Source organism: Podarcis pityusensis (assembly GCF_964106645.2).
Source record: "Podarcis pityusensis genome assembly, chromosome: 4".
Lineage (NCBI taxonomy): Eukaryota > Metazoa > Chordata > Lepidosauria > Squamata > Lacertidae > Podarcis > Podarcis pityusensis.
The window spans coordinates 63,333,842-63,353,064 of NC_138027.1; the positions used below are offsets into that span (position 1 = coordinate 63,333,842).

A 19,223-nucleotide genomic window follows, 5' to 3' on the forward strand; every position below is an offset into this window, starting at 1 on the left:
TGCTTTGTATGAATTTACTGTATAAAATATTTTGCAAAATCATTAAGTCCAATGAAAGTAAGTCCAATGCAAAGTGAAATACATAATGCCCAGCTTATTTACAACTGGTTGCCTGCATTGCTCTGTGGTGCATAAATACTTTTCCTTGTAGACTTCCTCCACCCTCAGTAGAGGTCCCCCCCCCCCAGGTGTATACTAGATGAGGCCAGAGAAATGTTCCATATTATTATATCCCCATGGGGGGGAGGCTGAGGGGGCCATCAACCTGGGCGCAGTTGGGGGGGGACACATCATGGTGCCCTGCCCCATCGTGAGCGTTTGTGTCCTTATCTTCGCCCTCCAGCTGGGGGGCAGCTGAGAAGGACGCAACAGGCATGCGCCCTGGTCCCTGCGAGTCCAGTGCAGCTTTTGCCAGCAGTGCTATGCTTGCAGGGGCCAGGGCATGCAACTGCTTGTGGCACCCCATATATATAAAATTTCCCATTGAAGAAAATGAGTGGTAAATTCTTTATGGCAATTCTTGAGCTGGTGTAAAAGTTGCACCATCAAGGAGATTGAAGGAGTACAGTATAAAGCATAAGTTTCTTTCTCCACCATGCTATGTTCACTCTGCCAATGTATGAGGGTTGTTCCGAAAGCGTTAGCAGGTAAATGCTAAATCTACTGTTCCGCCAGCGTAGTGGAGCCTCCTAAAGCCCCTCAGCTAGCATAACTCTAGGATAAGATTGGACTCCAATGTATGGTCTTAAGATTGCAAAAGTTTGTGGCATTTTGAAATGAGCTTTGAAAGGTTTTTAAAACTCAAAACGGCTGGTGCTTCAGGACATGAATCATCCTGCAATCCCTAAGGAGGATTTTGTAGCATCTTTAATATGTAAATGATCCATCCAATCTATGCTTGATGCTCTGCGTGTGGCACTCTCTGACAATTACACTGTAAATGCAAGGGCTGGGCAGTTACAGCTCAGATCTGGTTTAGAGCCTGACTGGGCAACCTCAGATTAGGTCTGATCTGAGCCCCAAACCAAATTGGGGACTTGCAGAGCCCTAATCATCTAGTTTAGGGCTTCCAGCCCAAATTAAACATGCAGTTGGTATCAAGGAAAGAGGGAGACAAGGGGATGCAGGCAAAGACTCTCCCCCTGTGTGTTCAATCAAGGTTCTAAACTCTAACTCAACATGCAGTTGGCAGGGGGAGGACAGGTAAGAGTCTCTGCCTGTATCTCCTCCTTTCCTCCCCCACCATCAATGACATGTTTAATTAGGGTTCAAAACATATGCTTGCCACCCCCATTTTGTTAGCCTCAGATCGTTCTGCGTGGACCCAGCCTGACCCAAGGTGATCTGGGGCTGCCTTAATATGCTCCTAGCAAATCCCAAATGGGCTTGATTCAGTTGGGGATCATGGATTTGTCCAAAGTTGATGCACAGCCGTAGCAAATAGCTATGGGAGGAAAAATAAAACAAGCAAACTAGGCAACATGACTGCTGCTAATCAGCACTTAGCTGAGTACAGCAGTATGTAGACATTTGATCTGGGTTCGGGAGGGTGATATCCAGGAATTTCTTCAGCCAGAGTTGGCAACCCTACCTAGCTGGAAAAGGATTTTCAGGATTGTGATGTTTGCTTCATACTGAGGTGAGTCTTACAAACCTTCCTTGGTTTGTCATCCAAGCTGCGCTCTGATAATACTACTTCAGGTGTTCAAAATGATCCTTTCATATTGTGAAGTATAGTAGAAAGCTATCATATACAACAGAGTTATGATTCAGCAAAATAATTATTTATTCTTTTCATATCAAATTCTGAATATTGATACTGCAGATTTTTGGGCCTGCAGGCAGCTTATGACACTACATGGAATCTCATTTACATTTAAGTCTTGTTCTTAAATATCACTTCACTTTTTATATAATGAGTAGCTGAAAAAAACTACATTTCTGCCTATGCTTCACCATGTCTTTTTAGATGCTTTTTCTCTGCCTTATTCATCATAGAATCTAGCAGCATATTTCCCAAGTTTTGAAACTTCTCAAAGGGATGAATAATTGTCAGATGCTTCTCATTATCCATATATTCAACATTTCCAAACTTTCCCAAGACAATTTCATTGTGTAGCACTTGAAGTAAGCTGAAGTTAAAAGTATGCCACGGCAATGATTTCATAATACTACTTGACAATATGAGATAATGTGCACTTTATGTTGCTTATATTCTTCACACAAAATACCTCTGACATTTCATTCCTGAATGTGTTTGGATGAGCAATACACGCAAGAAACTGGAAGTAAGTGAAGTGTACTGTTAAGACTGGCAAAATATACACACACACCACAACTGAGAGATAGCTCAGTCAGTAGAGCATGAGGCTCTTAATTTCAGGGTTCTGGGTTTGAGCCCCACATTGGGCAAAAAGATTCAGGAGGAGGTTGGACTAGATTACTCTTGTGGTCCTTTCCAACTCTGTGATTCTAAAGTGACTGTGGATGGCATTTATCATCTTCTAAACACCATGGTGTTTCTTCTCTCTGCGCTACTCCCAGCAGTCATTTCTCCTCTGGTCATTGCTATGGACACACAACCTGTCTGTCTGTCTGTCTGTCTCTAGGCTCTGTGGTCATCTGCAAGGGTTTCCCACAGGATGGGGCTGATGTTGCGAGCCTTCCTGTCATGTTTTCGGACATCTTTGTATCACAGAGTCGGTCTGCCAATGGGCCTGGTGCCTGAAACCAGCTCCCTGTAGACTCTTCCATTCTGTGGACACGACCAAGCCAGTGTAGATGTCACTGAGACAGGAGTGTGAACATGTGGACTTGAGAGAAAACATCTTTGTTTGGAATTCTGTTCTGCCACATGATACCCAAAATCCTCCTGACGTAGTCCATGTGGAAGACGTTGAGGCCGTCACTCTTGACGGTTGTAAGTTGCCCACGACTCACTTCCATAAAGCAGTGTGCTCAGCGTGCAAGCCTGGTAGACCATCTTGGTACATGCACACATTCACCACAAGTAGGATGTGGTTCGTGACTGTAGCCACCACTGAGTGTAGTGGAAAAATTCATTAGGAAACTAGTATAGAAAGAATGATGGTGAAAGCAAAAAATAGATGTCGCAGCAGCAGACAGCTAAACCACACATTGCTGATGGCAATCAAAATAACACATGTGGATTGAGACTATTCAGCATTTATAGTGTTTTTTATTCCAAGCCTGCCAGCAGTCACATCAATGACGGCAACCACATCATCGGTGCAGACATTCTTTCCCTGCTTGCACTAACAGAAATGTTATCTATAGAATATCTTGCATTTTGCACCAAATGTAGCATATGGTACCATACAAAGTTATTTAAATACTGTGAGATGAAGTGTCAGTTAAGAGAGACTGACAGGTGAATACATCTGTCAATGTCAGTGTTTCTCCAGAACTCAAAGACTTAAACAAACTTTTAAAAATGCATTTTAAAATAACTACAGGCTTAATTTTCTTGTTTGTGCTGTTCCTTAAAAAAAAACAGACTTATGAAATCTTGGGTTGGTTTTTTTGTATTTTTTTTTTCAAATATCTACAGGTGTTCTTGTTTGCTTTTGGATGATCTCTTCAGTGATTTAATTTTAACCATTTACTGTTTACAACATCATAGGTGTTTCCATGGTAACAAGTTATGGTGCTATTAACATATAAATGGAACATCCCAGATGTATCATGGCATATACAGATCAAATTAATAAGTACATTTTTATTCCCACCTTTCTTCCACAGTTGAACTCAAGACAAGCATAGTTGACATTCCCAAGAGGTCTCCCATCTCAGCCCAGACCAGACACAGGCCTGCTTAGCTTCAGCATTATGTGTCCTCAGACTAGGATCATGAACTGTGACCGTGAGTAGGTATTTTTCTTTGAAAAGGGAATCAAGACACAATTGCTCTCATTAGTGAATATTTGAACACTGTATTGGTTCTAACTTCTTTAATATATTTTTTAAAAACCCTCAAATGTGAGCATTAATTTTATCATTTAAAATCAGTATAAGTACTCTCCGTTTGAGCCACCTTTAGTTATGTAGGCTTGCATTTAGGAATTTGTGTTTTGGGGATAAATTTATAGATGTTTCATGGTGTTAAACTGAATTTTGTATGTACTATTAATTGGAAGTTCTCAATTATATATATTAATCTGTATTTGGTCCATGTCATTCGCATAAGCTTACTTGAAAATCTACCATCTTGTTTCTGCTGGGAAGGATCACATATAAATATGTATTTTATGCAAACATTTATGCAGAATTTCTCCCTCAGACTATGCATTTCTAAACAGAGAGGCAGAACTATGTTACAGCATTCAGAAAAAATACAATGAATAGATGTGTACTGACCTTCACATTAGTCCAAGAGGTACAGATCAGGTCAGTTCAGTTCCGCTAACCCAGAAATAGTACCTCAGGTTAAGAACTTTGCTTCAGGATGAGAACAGAAATCGTGCGGCGGCAGCACAGCGGCAGTGGGAGACCCCATTAGCTAAAATGATACCTCTACCTCAGGTTAGGAACAGTTTCAGGTTAAGAACGGACCTCCAGAATGAATTAAGTTCTTAACCCGAGGTACCACTGTAGTCACCTTTGACTGGACTTAACTGTCCAGGGTTCCTTTACCTTAACTTTACCTTTATATAGATAGTGCTTTGGACCTTCATAACATTTCTTTTTCTTTTTTTTTTTTTGTCTGTGAAGCTTATAAAGTATATGTTTTCCTTTTTATGCTTTCCTTTTGTTTCAGCTTTAGTAGCAGAGAAAAAGGTTGCTATCTGCAAACAGGATGTTAGCAATTTAAGCCTTATGCTTTGGAAGGGCAAGATGCTTGACTTAAATTAAACTGTCACTGACAGCATACGATTTCAATTCAAAGCGATGCCCAAACATTGGGATCAAGTTGACCTGTAGAGGTGTTTGGCAGATTTTTCTTTATAGCATAGGTTTTCTCTTGGAGTGTCCTCTGTTAAGTAGACATTCTATTTTTGAGAGCTATTAGGGCTGTGATTGTGAGTGCAAACCTTATCAGGTGAAATAAAATCTATATGTAATTATGCTCATGATATTGCTTGATGCATATCTAAGGGGTGATCAGATGTTACGATTATGGACACAGAAGGAAGTAGCGTGGTAGAATAAAGCAGATGGTTGTAGGCACAGCACTCTTAATATCACTTTACCATTTGTGACCAGGAAACTGTGGCCAGTAATTGGAAGATAGACAAAAATGCCTCGTACCTGGCAGCCACCTGACTGCAGCATTTGTACTAGTTGCAGTTTTTGGACACTTTTCAAGCATAGCCTAGTAATGTGGTTCTTTGGATCCAACCCATTATTCGTATATTTAGATGTACAATTGGTTTTATCTTTTCCAAAAACATTTATCCGTTTTTCCTTTCTTTCTTTGGGAAAAATAAAATGATGTCGGAAATAAATACAAAATGGAATCAAATACAATGAAATGGTGAACATTTTGAAGAAAGAAAGGAATCCATTTGTCTTCTAATACCATTCTTTGTAATAATAATATGAGACATCATTTAGTCATTTATAGAAATAGAATGATGGTTTTTTTAAAGTGAAAAGTTTGAACTGATTTATGACCCTTTAAATAGAAGTGTGAGTAGGAGTACAAGCTACGGGGTAAGGAGAAAGAGAGGAATATGAAATAATCCTCTTTTATATCAAGCACACATTTTGAGTGGAACTTTGCCTGACCTGTGAACTCAGGTGGGCACACTTAGCTGAAAAGTATTAAAAAGCGTATTGTTTCTTGCTCACTTGTTAATTAATTGAAACATCTGTTACCCTGGTTGTATATGCTTAATCACTGGTGTCCATGGAATTAGAAACCTACCCCTTACAATTCCATTTTTTAGAGTTTCCCACAGCTTTCTGTGGCTATTAGGGGTGTGCATTTGGTTGAAGGAGGTTACAAGTCCCAAACTGAAGGAGGTTGCTTCAGAGGCATTCAGGGTCTTCCCAAAGCTTTTGGATTGATTTTGCAAAAAAGAGATATATTGTTGCACACCACCTCAAGTGCTTAACCAGTGTTCAGGTTCCTTGAAATGAAGGAGAACAGAGAGTGTGATATTTATGATATATAGTTTAATTACACATATATACAACCTGTGCCTATGATCACAGACTAGAATCAGAGTTGGAAGGGACCCCAAGAGTCATCTAGTCCAACCCCTGCAATGCAGGAATCTCAGCTAAAGCACTGTGTGTGCCTGCATGCACGCATGTGCCATCTAGTCCAGGATATTGTCAGAGTGGCCAACCAATTGCCTTTGGGAAGTCTGCAAGCAGCACTGGGGGGAGCAGCACTCCTTCCACCTGCAATTCCCGGCAACTGGTATTCAGAGGCATACTGCTTCTGACAGTGCAGGTGGGACATAGCCGATGGAGGTAGAATATAGCCAGGACTTTGTCCTCCCTTCACTTCTGCGAGGATGCAAACCATTCTGCAGAAGGAGGGTACCTGCTATAAATATTGAAAAGGTTTTCTTGCACGTGATGAAACTCACTTGGGATCAGGAGGCCGTTCCCTCAGGGACCGTTTTAATGTGGATGATCCCTGTTCAGTTTGTAGCATCTTCATTCAGCATTTCAGATAGCAGGGCTAGGAAACATCTGTGTCTAGACTCTTGGCAGAAAGCTGTTGCCAATGTGATGTAATCGTACTGTACCGGATGGGCCAAAGGGCTGACGCAGCATAAGCCATCTTCACAGGTTCATATACTGCAGCAGCAACTCCTTGATTGTGTGTGCGCACCTTTCCCTTCTCTATGCCCTAAAGAATGGAAGGAAGAAAGCAGCATGCAATTATGTGACATTTAAGAGGAGAGCAGAAAGAAGCTGAAATTTCTGAGTGGGTTTCCCTCAATTTTGTCTCCTTCCCTTGCCTTTCTTGACACTATGTAGGATTGTCTAACAATCTAAGGAATTGACAGCAGGAGATGAGAGAACTAAAGTGTATCTATTAATAAAAATGTGGAGGTGTGGCTGACTCAGATCTCTCCACTGCAGAGAGATGCGCACAGGCACACACACACACACAGAGCAGCTGAGGATCCCAAATCTATGACAACAAACTATTCTGTATGAACAGCCGCCAGTGATTTTACCTTTTCTCGCCCCACCCCCCCACCCAAGCTATCATGCTAGTCTGCATATTGTCTCTCTCATCATCTGACTTGGTGTATATGGTAAGTTGCCAGTCCCATATCCCTCTTCACTGCGTGTGCGCGCGCACACACAAACACACCACATCAGCCAGATCTTGGGAAAGGCTGACATGCTTACCAATACAAAGTGCAGCACTGGAGGCTCAACCCAATGCATATTTATTTGGAAGTTTATCTACCTGTGTTCAGTGGGGCTTACCCCAGGTGACTGCACATGGGAATTCAGCCTTAGAACACTATTCACATACTATTCGTACCTCGTCTGCCTTATATGAAACAATAATCTTTATAGCGTAACATCAACTCCTCCTGCATGCTTTTATCTCATTGACCAGATATGCAGCATCCCACATCATAGGTCCATGGTGTTGGAAGGGACCTCAAAAGCCATCTAGCTTAGTCCCCCACCTATGCTGGAAATCTACTGCCAAAGGCCCATATTATCCAGCATTCTGTTCTCATAGCAACCAACCAGCTGCCTATGGAGCAGAGTGCAAACTCCAAGAAAGGGGAGGCCACTATTTTCCAAGGCCATCTGCTCCAGCATTCTAGCATGGGAAGCTGTTTCCAGTGTTCAGTCAAAACACCCTCTCTCAAAATTTAAACCCATTGAAACAACAGAAAATAGTTTGGTATCATCTCATGATTGCCTCTTCTCTAGGCCAAACATACCAACCCCTTAAGCCTTTCTTCATAGGACTTGGCCTCCAGGCCACACATCATCTTCACTACTCTTCTGTGCAGATGCTCCATTTTGTCTATATCCCTCTTAAACGATGGTGCTGTTTAACTTGCAGTCTGCTAAAGCACACACACAAAATTTAGTTACTCCTACCAAGCCAACTAAGGACGCAGGTGGCTCTGTGGTTTAAACCATCAGGTCGGCGGTTTGAATCCCCGCGATGGGGTGAGCTCCCGTTACTCGGTCCCAGCTCCTGCCAACCTAGCAGTTCGAAAGCACGTCAAAGTGCAAGTAGATAAATAGGTACCACTCCAGCGGGAAGGTAAACTGCTCTGGTTCACCAGAAATGGCTTAGTCATGCTGGCCACATGACCCGGAAGCTGTACGCCGGCTCCCTTGGCCAATAAAGCGAGATGAGCACCGCAACCCCAGAGTTGGCCACTACTGGACCTAATGGTCAGGGGTCCCTTTACCTTTACCAAGCCAACTATCACCAGATATGTGACCATTCATAAAACACCTTTGCTACAAAAGATGGATTTATTTATCAATGGGCAAACCCATGCTCTGCTGCATGCAGCAGGTGTACCTGTATAGTAGAATGGGGGGAGCAATCCAGAATGATACACTGAATGTTGCCTCCTCCTCTCTGTCTTCTCTAGCACCTCCGACATCATGTGATCAGCAAATTCAACCCTGATGATCCAATACTTCCAGGACACATGCGTTTGGTTGCCTGTATGAGACAAATTCCACAGGAGCTCCCTCTAAGCAAAGTCTTCAGGAAGACAAGATGAAAGCTGGCTGTATCTGCACATAACTGTATAGAAGCATATTGGTTGGCAAATATCTATTTCTATAGCAAATCAAAATGTTTATGGTATCCTCTATTTATAATTCATAAAGTGGAGAAAAAAACGCTCTCAGCATCAAATATTTATGATGAACTGTTCAACCAGAACTACATACAAGTCTCTTTTGCATATTGTATTTTCAGCACAGTTGTAACACTGATATTATAGCCATTTCACTTCAAATCCTAATAATAGTGTGATGTACTTCTTCATCAAAACCATGCACACAAACACAGGCTTTTAATAAGATTTGAACTACACATGGTGCTACACATAAAGTTTCCCCCCTTGCTTTTTTGTTTTGTGAAGTGCAGCCAGAATAACTAAAAACTAAAGTGGAAGACAGGCATGATTTTATTTTGAAGTCTTTACACTTCTACCTTTTATATTTACCCCTACAGAGTAAATTTCATCTGAGGGAGCTGGACTTATTGGGGAAAATAGAAAAGGGAGAAAGGGCCAAGACATTCCATCGCTTTCTCCTCACACCAGTTTTCTGCTTTCCCCTTTTTCTTTTCTTTTTTTGCAACATCAGTAACTCTGCTATGTAGAAAGGAAAGATATCCCAGACAAACTACAAATGACCGAGCATTTTATGGGGCTAAGTGCTTGTAACCATAGATACTAGCACAGCCAACACACACCAGATCATGTTGTTTCCATTGGAGTGATGGAAAAGTGAATTGATTTTTTTTAAAAACATATCTGTTACATACCAATACTGGGGCTCGATTTGAATCACATAACCCATTTAACTTATATCAGTTGAGTTTCATTTCTGGCTCTATATCTTTCTGCTTTTCTTTTCTTCTGAGTCGTGGTGCTTCCCCAAGTAGTCTCCCTCAGTGAAATAGTCAAAAAGCACTCCTAAATCAGGAAAGATGTTTTGAGCACAATCTTATATTTGATTTCTGCTTCCTGAGGGGGTGCAGGTTTTGACAGAAGCCCCATTACTCCAGTGGAACTTGAAATACACACCAGCATGAAATATATTCCTGGTGGAAAAGGGTATGTCCTGAAAGGCCTCCCCACTTGTTATCTAGGGACTAGGGCTAAGCCCTTTCCCCAGTAGACTGGCTATAGAGATACAGGGAGTGTTGTGTGTGGGAGAGTATGTTCCTCTCTTTGAGAGTTCATTTTCTCCCTCTAAGGGAGTGGAATATGGGCATCAGGGCTGGCACCGAGTGCTTGATTAGTGGGCCCTGGCAGAGTTTCAAAGGACACTGGAGTCACACCTGCCTTTTGAGGCTGTATTTGCTGGCTGTGTGGTTTTTGTTTCCCCTCCCCAGCAGAAAACATATCAGGTACAGCTGCCATACATCTGGCAGAGCAGAGGTGTTTCTCTCCCTCCACTCCTGATATAACTGGTGTGCAGAATTACTCTGAGAAAGATGCACTTTCAGCAAAATCTTACAAATAAAATACAGTGGGATATGTGGTACTGCTAAATTTCCCAAGAATCAATAGTTTACATTAAACAGTGATTTGCATGTACAAAAAAGTTTTGTAAAATAATTCATATTCCACTGAGTCATTCATCTTTCCAGTTGTAGAGAACTTTAAAGAGGGTGGATATGTTGAATTTAGCTGTGATCTTAAAGTGCTCCATCACCACAAACCAATAAAATAGGAGCAGCACAATGCTTTGAAGAATGTGGAATTAGGGAATATGTTCCAGGACTAAAATTGCTTGTATTTGAGTCTCATTAAAGTTGATGGAACATAAGAATACAGCTAAATGCTTAACAGTATTGCTGAAGTACATTGGAACATTGATTGCTATATATTTAGTTAGTGATTTCTCACCTTTTCTTTAAAAAATCAAGTCAGTTGAACTTAGAAAGCTGTTTTATACACACACACACACACACACACACACATATATATATATGAGGGTGAAAAAGGAGAGTGCAAAATATGGTCTGAAGCTCAACATCAAAAAAACTAAGATCATGGCCACTGGGCCCATCACCTCCTGGCAAATAGAAGGGGAAGAAATGGAGGCAGTGAGAGATTTCACTTTCTTGGGCTCCATGATCACTGCAGATGGTGACAGCAGCCACAAAATTAAAAGGCGCCTGCTTCTTGGGAGCAAAGCAATGACAAACCTAGACAACGTCTTAAAAAGCAGAGACATCACCTTGCCAACAAAAGTCCATATAGTTAAAGCTATGTTTTTCCCAGTGATGATGTATGGAAGGGAGAGCTGGACCATAAAGAAGGCTGATCGCCAAAGATTTGATGCTTTTGAGTTATGGTGCTGGAGGAGACTCCTGAGAGTCCCATGGACTGCAAGAAGATCAAACCCATTCATTCTTAAGGAAATCAGCCCTGAGTGCTCACTGGAAGGACAGATCCTGAAGCTGAGATTCCAATACTTTGGCCACCTCATGAGAAGAGAAGACTCCCTGGAAAAGACCCTGATGTTGGGAAAGATGGAGGGCACAAGGAGAAGGGGATGACAGAGGACGAGATGGTTGGGCAGTGTTCTCGAAGCTACCAGCATGAGTTTGACCAAACTGCAGGAGGCAGTGGAAGACAGGAGTGCCTGGCATGCTCTGGTCCATGGGGTCACAAAGAGTTGGACACGACTAAACGACTAAACAACAACAACAAATATAGGGCTTCCCCCAATCCTCTGGAACACATTTTGTGGGGGCATACAGAGGAGGGAAAGTTCAGTTTAGCAAGTAGAAGCTATTCTGTGAACAAAATAACTTCATTGGATTCAACCCCCAAACAAAAGTTTGAACATCAGTCAAAATCTTTCTATAAGACAAACATCTGTCCTTGACTCTTGAAGACCAAAACTTGAGAGTCTACCACTGGAGGTCATTCTTCTTGTCCTAAATGAAATTATGAGGCAGAGGTTTTATACAGGGAGAAACATTCCAAAAGATAGGTTGAACCAGCATGCATCTCAAATGTGTGAGATCATGCACATGGTGTGTGTGTGTGATGTCATGCATGCGATGTGTGGCGCTTGCACAATATTGCATCATCGGGAGGAGGCAGAGCGCGGAGCCCAGCACAGTGCCGCTTCCTTTCTCATGCTAAGGAGGAGCCAGCCACTGAATCTTGCCACGCTTGGCTCCACACTCAGCCTCCTCAAGACTGAGGGGGCCAAAGACACCTCTGCTCCTAGGAATTGGTGTGTTTGCACAAGCTAAGGATTCCCAGATCAAATGCTAATTTTATATGCCTTTATGTTAGGGGCACTTTATTGCACTGTGTTTTTAAGACATGAACCTTGCTTCTCTTAAAACTATACTTCCAAAAGTAGTAATGGAATCTTTTTGAGTAAGATAGTTCTGTAAGATATAAACGATGCTTTTTCACGAGAAAACTCCTTTGGGATGAATGAGACGTACTCATGTGTAAGTGTGTGCAGCCAGCTAAATCAGAGTTTATTGGTAAGCGTCAGCAATTATGAGGCCCTAATTCCTGTATTAGTCAATAAGTCTCCTGCGGGGCAATCTAATTAGCTCAAACTGCTATGATGAAATCATACAACACATACTGTAACTTGACTTCTTTATGAACAAAAATACCAAAAGAAGGAAATCACTATGTAATATTTTACATTAAAATCATCTAGTGTTCGTTTGCTTGCACTATAAATTTTAGCATAAGCTTACAACCTTGACTTTATTAATATACTTTAAGCATTTTAAATGTAGGCATAGTACCTCTTGGAAGCTGCTTTCTGGTGGCTTCCAATTTTTCCCAGAATGTACTGGAATGATATATCCTAGGTATTCTGGGGAGATAAGAGACAGCCACCTAGGGGACTTTCACTGCCACTGTCAGAATGTAGTTACAGGAAGGTAGCCGTGTTGGTCTGCCATAGTCGAAACAAAATAAAAAAAATCCTTCCAATAGCACCTTAGAGACCAACTAAGTTTATTATTAGCTTTCGTGTTCATGCACACTTCTTATCTGAAGAAGTGTGCATGCACACGAAAGCTCATACCAATAACAAACTTGGTTGGTCTCTAAGGTGCTACTGGAAGGAATTTTATTATTTTGTTTCGACTGTCAGAATGGTTGGCAAAATAAAAGAAGAGTAACATGCACTGACTTAATGCCTGAAACTCCCACCCCCCAAAAAACATTTTTGCAACTGCTGCCCCTGAGAAAAACAAAACACCAAACTTAGCCTCTAATTTTCTATCTGCAAATGGTGTAGCATTTATGAAATAGTTGCATCACTATCATTCAATTACAGTTTGTTATCTGCCTCGCTCCTATTCCCTCCCCTCACTTTGGTAATATAAAACAGGCCCATTCCTCATGCAGTCCATCCAAGCAGTGGCATCTATTTACTAGTCCTGTGGTTCTCTAGATGGACTAAAGCATGAAATGGTAAGGACTGGGCCTCTGAGGACCTTAGAAACAGGGAGTGTTTTTTGCTTGGTGTACATAACAAAATGTGCTGTGTGTGAGAGAGAGGGGGGGGGAGGGAGGGAATCATTTCCACTCAGTTCAACAGGACATATTCCCAGATAAATGTGTGCAGGACTGTAGCCGCAGACACACAACAAACATCACAGCAACCAGAGCTTCTGGCAAGGAAGGAGGCAGCCTAGAGCTTTCCTGTTTCTTTTCCCTCCCAAATCCCAATTGTCAGGACTTTAAACAATTGCTGCATCCTTTCTTAGAGAACAAATATCACCCCTGATAAGATGATGTTTAAAGCTGCTCACTGACACATCCCCTGTCATACAACAATCCTGCTTTTGTCCCAGTTTGACTTCTTCCTTGACCAATTAAATCCAGCAGGATTCATAGCCTCTCATCAATCCTTCCCAGAGACTATTTTTCACAAGCTATCCTAACTCCCCTAAAACAACAATTTAATGGGCCCAACATCCCTCAAGATGTTGCTGATTTATTGAAGACCAGATATTTTACCAAGGTCAATTTTTCCAAGACAGATGAAAAGCACCAGGGAAACTGCTCATGTTTCAGCTCTTGGTGAAGCAACAGCAACAGTTAACCCACAGCATTAAGCCAACCCACCAGCAGCTCCACTGGTTTCCAAGCAACTGAAGATGCCTCATCTTTGTCCCCATAACACCAGGTCTGAGCCTCCAAGCCCAAGCACTCAAGGAAACATAGCTGCAAGCAAAAACAACCAACAATACTAATCGGAAATAGGACGAGGCCTGCTCCTTTCCCTACACTCCTTTGGCTTGTCTTCTGCCAACATTCCTCAGGTGAAAATAGAGACATTCTATTCTACATCAATATCACTTCTTAAGCATTTCCTCCTGATGAAGTACAAAAGTTATTAGAGGAAACACACAAAACTGCAGTATTTTTAGCACAGAAAACCCAAAATCAATAAATATAACTGTGCGTATGTACACACACACACACACACACAATATTAACAAGAAATACAACATTATAAATTATTATAAAATAAAAAAATAAATACAACATGGGTGAAAAGTCTTCCTTGCAAAAAAACAACAACAATAGTAAGCAATTGCTCTTCAGTGCTATTGCTTCCAATTTCAACTGGAGGTTTTAAACAACAAAACTGCCTATGGAAATCTTGGAGAACATTGATGCTAATATTGAAGGTTATAACGTTAGCACAGACAATCCCCATTTCAACTTACGTTTGTTGAGGTTTTTGCTATTCTTGCCATCAAGCCTCTGTATATAGCAAGGTAATCACTTTCTTTTGGTTCAAAATTTGCCAGGATTGGCACAAGTTCAAATGGCAAAGCTTACCCGTCCACTCCACACACCCAAACATGGAGCTTCAGAGAGAAGGGGAAGTTTCTTGCATTGCATTCTGACACCACATCTCACCTGTTAAGAGTCCAGCGGCTTATTTGGGGTACTTGTCAGAGGTATCTAGGTGGAAGTCTCTGTCAAGAAGCCAAGCATGGGGCAGATGGGTCATAGAGCTTCCAGTGGGGACCTTAGGATGGCCACCTCAGTAGATCGGTGTCTTGGGAGAGACCATATTCCTTGGCACAACGCTGAAGCTTCTTCAGCCCTCTGGCAGGAGGCTGAAATGGATATACACCCAAAATTCCACCTGCACCTGTAAACAATAAAATTGTTGCCATTTCTAGACCACATTGTTGTCTGCTTGAATTTGTTCATAACACCTTAACCATAGCCACTGCACAGGGAGTGTGGTGCTATGACTTGGACCACCATTAGTTACTACCTCCAAGACTCTCACTAGTGTCTCACATCCTCATGACACTCAATTCCTACAAACCTGACATAGGAAGGTTGTAATGGTTCCAGTTTCTTTTTCTCGAACTTGCCATTCCAAACAAATTATTTTCAATAAATTGTTGACAGTTAATCAAAAAATATCTTACTGTTTCTAAACTGAAACCTCAGGATTTATTATTTATTCACTTATTTAAAGCATTTTTACTCCGCTCTTTGATATGTCCTTTCATATGTTTCTTTTTTGTTACAGTTCTGTTAGTGCACACTAGCTGAGTTCTCTATTAGAGGGTGCATACTTACACACACTTATGCACATAGTGTGTGCCTGTTTACTATGATTATGTGTGGACAAACTTTAAAATGCACCCAGGAAAATTAGAGTCTAAAGGAAACTGGAATAAACCCAACCTTGGGGTCGGGGAGCTTCTTATTGTAAAATGGAAGATAATTTATATGTTAATTGCAGCAATAGAGTTTTGATAATTTTGCTTCTAACAGACAACTCCAGAATAATGAAGTGCTAATGAAAACATTTGAAATTCTTCTAAAATAAAAGGCTAGAGAATTAAATTTAACTAAAGAGACTGGAGGAAAGAATGAAGAAAAAGGAATTACCCATGTAGAAAGAGCAGCATTGCAATCATTAGAATATTAAGCAGGAGTCACACTCTATACATTGTTTCTTCTTCTTATATTGTTGTCATTGAACTTACAACTACGAGGCTTTATTTTGTATTTAAGACATGACATACAACGTCAATATTCATTTTAAGAAAACAATGGGCATGAATGCAGGAATATAATGGATTCGAAGATGTTAATTAAAGCAAGTTCACAGAAGGAATGTTTCCTATCCCTTCCATTGCCCACTAGCCCCCTTCTCTCCCCCCCCCCACCTTGCATTGTTCAGAAGGTCCCTTGACTACCCTAGGCTTGCCATACGTCCAGAAAATACATGCCATGAAATCGGATGGCTAAAACGGCGTCCTGGGAGGGGGGATTTTTTAAATTTTAAGGGATGTCAAGAATTTCCCATACGTATTTTCTGCTGAGCAGCAGAAGGAATGTCCCTCCTTACGTGGGAGACCCAAAGCGTACTTGCGCCCCCCCCCCTTTCCAAGCACAGCAGCCCCAACTGAGGAGGAGGGGGGCACAGAGGATGCCAACTGTCCAGAGAAAAAAATGACTCAGTTATCCTGCCCCTGCCTTCCTTCCCACCTCAGGAGCAGCAGCATTACCTTCTCAAAGCTGGTGCCTCGAGGAGGACAATCGCTCCCCTTTCCAGGACACAGAGCAGGAGGCAAGGAGTCCAGCTCAAAGGGAACAAGGTGCCTGTGGCTACTTGCTCGGGAGCAGGCCCAAAAGAACTTACCTCCTCACTCCTACCCTCCTAAAGCAGGGTGGGTGGGAACCTCAACAAGGAATCTCCCTTTTTTTCCCAGCTAGAAGAAGAATAAGAATTGGCTCTTGTAGACACTGGGGGAGGGGTTTGATTTTTTGTGGGGGGGGGTGGAGGGGAGGCTAAAGCACCACCCTTTCCCCCCTTGGGGGGGTAAAAAAAAATATTTAAAAAAAATGAAGTTGAAAGACATGTTGAAAGATTTGGGGGGGAGGTTACGTGTGGCTGTCAAAGGAGGAGAGGAAACAAGCCTTCTGTGAATTTACGTATGTTAACTTACCTTAGGATCCACACCAAGGAGAGCTCTGCGAATGACAGCAAATGCTTCTATGGGTTGCAGGATATGTTACATTTGAATTTAATTAGCCCATAAAGGAGCTGCAACAAGAATAATGAGAAATATTATTTCAGCAAAGCAAGACATCAGTTGGAAAGCCTACATGCACTGTAATGTACAAAATTGACTGTGATATTCAAGCTTTGGGCAAGCTGTCAAAATGGCTGCTGTGCCTCAGTGAAAGATGAAGAGGCCCACTAATCGAGCACAGCACCTGTTTATTATTATTTCTAGGCCTCCTTTCCCTTTCTTTTCTTTCGTTTCTCTTTTTTTTGTTGAAAAATCAAACCTAACCACACAGTTATACACAATAGGAAAGCAAAGTATGATAAAAGTAACAGCAGGAGTCCTGTGAACAGATTCACACATTTACATTGTCAGGGCCTGGTCTTTTCATTCTAGAACAAGCCATGTGCCTTCGATCAAAGCAGACATAGTAGAGAGCTGGAAGCCCTGGCTGTATAATCTTGCTGGATTGTGAGATATTCCTTGTGTTTGATTACTCTAGTAGCCAACTTTAAGACAGGGTCCTATGGAATGTTTCCATCATCAAGTTGTTTTGTGGTGGAAAAGGCTTCAAAATGAAATTATTATTCTTCTCATTTACATGGTCACATTCCTCTTGACCTTCTCCAAAGGGTAATTCTGAAGCAGCTCAAAGGATCATAGTAAATGGCAGCTGGCTACTTGGGTCTAGTACTGCAAAGGCAATTTACCAAGCTGTTGGGCTTGTCGTATTTGCCAATTCCTTTGTCGTCTATTTTTAGCAAAATAATTCACTAGCTTTGAAATGTATAGACTGCACATGTGTAGACAGGTTATTAAAATGAATGCCTTTCTCAACGTAATTGTTTTTCTAGGCATTGGAACAACCTTATTTTGTTTCACCTGCATTTATTCCACTATTTCTTTCAACTCTTGTGGGTAAGTCGTGACAACCAGAACAGCTCAGTAGTACTAGCAGAGTAGAGCACATATTTCGCATGGAAAAAGTCCACACCGCTCACTTCAATACTAGGCATCTCCTGATACAACAGCTTCAGGTATCAAGTGTGAGAAAGACCTTGGCATGAGTCCTTGGGGAGCAAGAATAACATGTAGTCCAGTTCTGAGGCCATCTGCACTATCCTTCTACAATTAAAAGCAGATCAAGTAGGATAAAGCAGAAAAGGGTACAGTCATACCTTGGGTTACAGACACTTTGGGTTGTGCAATTTTTGGTTGCGCACTGCACCAAACCCTGAAGTACCAGAACGGGTTACTTCCGTGTTTCGGCACTTGCGCATGCGCAGAAGTACTGACTCACAACCTGCGCGTGCGCAGACGCGGTGCTGTGGGTTGCAGACACTGTGGGTTGCAAACGTGCTTCCCACACTGATCACGTTCACAACCCGAGCGTCCACTGCATTCCATAAAAGCTGAGCATCGTATCATTTCCTAATTTAAAAGTAGGCTGCTCATTTTACAGACACACAAACACAGTTTAGACTTTGATTACTTGAAGGACTGCCTTAAATAAGATTTCCACTTATTTGTCCAGCTCTCTGCAGCCTCCCTGACTGCTTGTGCTTCCTGAAAAGCCCCATGGGAGGAATTAGAGATTTCCCCTTGGACAGACAGACTGAAGAACACTAGTGAAATTATTTACAGAATGAAAGAAAGGAGACATGCATACAAACACCTCTTGACCACCTCAAAACTAAAGCAAAAGCATCAAAAACATTGAAGCTAGCAATTTCACTAATATTTTCACTCCTCTTTCATAACATTTGAACAAAATTCATCTTCTCATTAACTGATGAAGGCTGGTGAAACAAAGAAGACAAGATAAAATTTCAGCACACACTAATAAAACCTGCTGAAAAGCACATGTTGCTCTTTGAGTTAGGCAATATCCAAACAGCTACATTCTGCAAGAATGTGTACAGGATACAGGATCCTTTCTGGGTACAGGATACAAAACTGGGTTTGAGGTGGTACTGTTCACATGAATAGACCACTGGCATGAGCAGTTATTTGTGCAAGCAAACTGGCTGCTGCTTGTGGGAACCAGTAGACTGCACAGCAGTGGGTGGCAGCAGGTACAGAATCTGGCCTGGTGAGTAAGTGCTGGTCTACAGGATTGGATGATCTACATCTCTTAATTCATCTCTACCATTTCGTCTTGCAGCTAAAGAGTGTGAGTCATATTGTCGCTTAGCCTCTGTTGCCATGGCAAAGTACAGTTGAACAGACATGGGGAAACAATCGCATAGGTTTTTCTGTTAATGTATTGTCAGCTCATTTATTTTTATTTTGTGCTATGTTGGCTTCCTGTGTGTTATAACCATTTAAAATTAAAAGCATAAAAAACACTAAAAATATAACCCTGAAAATATCAAGATAAAGTATCACAAAATCCCAACCAACCCCGCCCTATGGTAACCTTGCCATTGAAAGATGGCAGAAACACTGCGTGGCTGTTGTTTTATTTTTAAGTGCAAGGTGGGAGGGTGGAAAGTTCTCAAGATACCTGCTTTGGATG

The 19,223-nt window shown here is 41.6% G+C and overlaps 2 long non-coding RNA genes across 7 annotated transcripts in view; one reads left to right on the plus strand and one right to left on the minus strand.

Annotated features, from left to right (window-relative positions):
- LOC308476092 overlaps window positions 1-8,658 on the plus strand; it is a 38,553-nt gene extending 29,895 nt beyond the window's left edge. For 3 of the 4 annotated variants that reach the window (XR_013985703.1, XR_013985704.1, XR_013985706.1), the window contains exons 5-6: window positions 3,763-3,887; window positions 8,565-8,658. This is a non-coding gene — a long non-coding RNA (uncharacterized lncRNA). The remainder of the gene's footprint in view (window positions 1-3,762; window positions 3,888-8,564) is intronic. The other variant, XR_013985705.1, reaches the window with a different exon arrangement.
- The window catches only part of LOC308476085, a 573,910-nt gene continuing 556,449 nt past the window's right edge, over window positions 1,763-19,223 (minus strand). Inside the window, exons 9-14 of one of the 3 annotated variants that reach the window (XR_013985691.1) lie at window positions 16,643-16,740; window positions 14,583-14,820; window positions 8,492-9,623; window positions 7,897-8,021; window positions 6,561-6,826; window positions 1,763-3,040 (exon numbers count right to left, since the gene is read on the minus strand). This is a non-coding gene — a long non-coding RNA (uncharacterized lncRNA). Of the gene's footprint in view, window positions 3,041-6,560; window positions 6,827-7,896; window positions 8,022-8,491; window positions 9,624-14,582; window positions 14,821-16,642; window positions 16,741-19,223 lie in introns of those variants that run through there. The other 2 variants (XR_013985692.1, XR_013985693.1) reach the window with 2 other exon arrangements.